At 35.4% G+C, this 1,093-nt stretch overlaps 1 long non-coding RNA gene across 1 annotated transcript in view; it reads right to left on the bottom strand.

Annotated features, from left to right (window-relative positions):
- The window catches only part of LOC128248291 (uncharacterized), a 14,256-nt gene that overhangs the window by 9,331 nt on the left and 3,832 nt on the right, over nt 1-1,093 (bottom strand). The window lies entirely within an intron of this gene.

Genomic DNA, 1,093 nt, shown 5'->3' with positions numbered 1-1,093 from the left:
CATATACATACATGCATGCATACATACATACATACATGCAGACAGACAGAGAGACAGACAGACAGACAGACATACGTACATATACCCTACATATATATTTATTAATACTTAAATTTCGGAGACTTTTCAATAAAATTCGCTGTTTTCGAAAATTTCAAAACTCTTCTAAAAATAAAGTTTGCAATAGGTAATCACAAAAGTTTTTTTTTCTCTCTCGTCAGAGCACTTAATTATAATATAAAAGTGCATACCCAATAGTATAAACGAGAATCAAAATAATTTTTCCATGTCCGATGGTGTCTAAATTTCGATTGACTTCATAATTCAAGATGAACTAATTCTGACCGTTGGTCATGAAATACATTGCTTCTGAGCGTTTGAATCAGTACTAAATGTTCTAAAATAAATATACTGCGTGTTTATGTTTAAAAGCATCGATTCCCAAAGTGCGAGTGCACTTACCGAAATTGGAGATTCTTTGCTAAAACAATAAATATGTAAATTCTAATTATCCAACCTAAACTGTATTTATTACTCATAACTTTATATTTTTGACCTTTTCAATATTTAATTCACATTCTGTCTATCTCCCTTGCTCTGTCTCTGTCTCTCTTTCCCTCACTCACTCTCTCTCTCTCTCTCTCTCTCTCTCTCTCTCTCTCTCTCTCTCTCTCTCTCTCTCTATCTCTCTTCCTCTCTCCCTATTTCCTACTCCTCCTTTTTCTCAGCTTTTTATACAATCATGCGCGCGCATACTTAGAATCTAATCGTCGACGTATAAGTATAGCCAAACTATTTCACTGGCGCCTATATTCTTAACGTAATGCTAACGGAGAATAACAAGATTAACATTTTCATTACAGGCAAAGTCCCTCAAAATACATTTCTACTGTTGACCCTAATTCACGCAGAGATATTGGATTACACCGATGCTCTTGAAGAGGCACTTTCCCAAGATGCCACACAGCAGGATCTTAGTAGTGACCTGAAAGTAGTGAAACAAAAGTCGTAACCAATGAACCTTGATTATTTTATACAAACATATATACGTGCGTACATTCCCACACACACACACACACACACACACACACAC

Source organism: Octopus bimaculoides, chromosome 7 (genome assembly GCF_001194135.2).
Source record: "Octopus bimaculoides isolate UCB-OBI-ISO-001 chromosome 7, ASM119413v2, whole genome shotgun sequence".
Classification (NCBI taxonomy): Eukaryota; Metazoa; Mollusca; class Cephalopoda; order Octopoda; family Octopodidae; genus Octopus; species Octopus bimaculoides.
The sequence above is the reverse complement of the archived record's forward strand: the minus strand, read 5'-3'. Positions and strand labels throughout refer to the sequence as shown.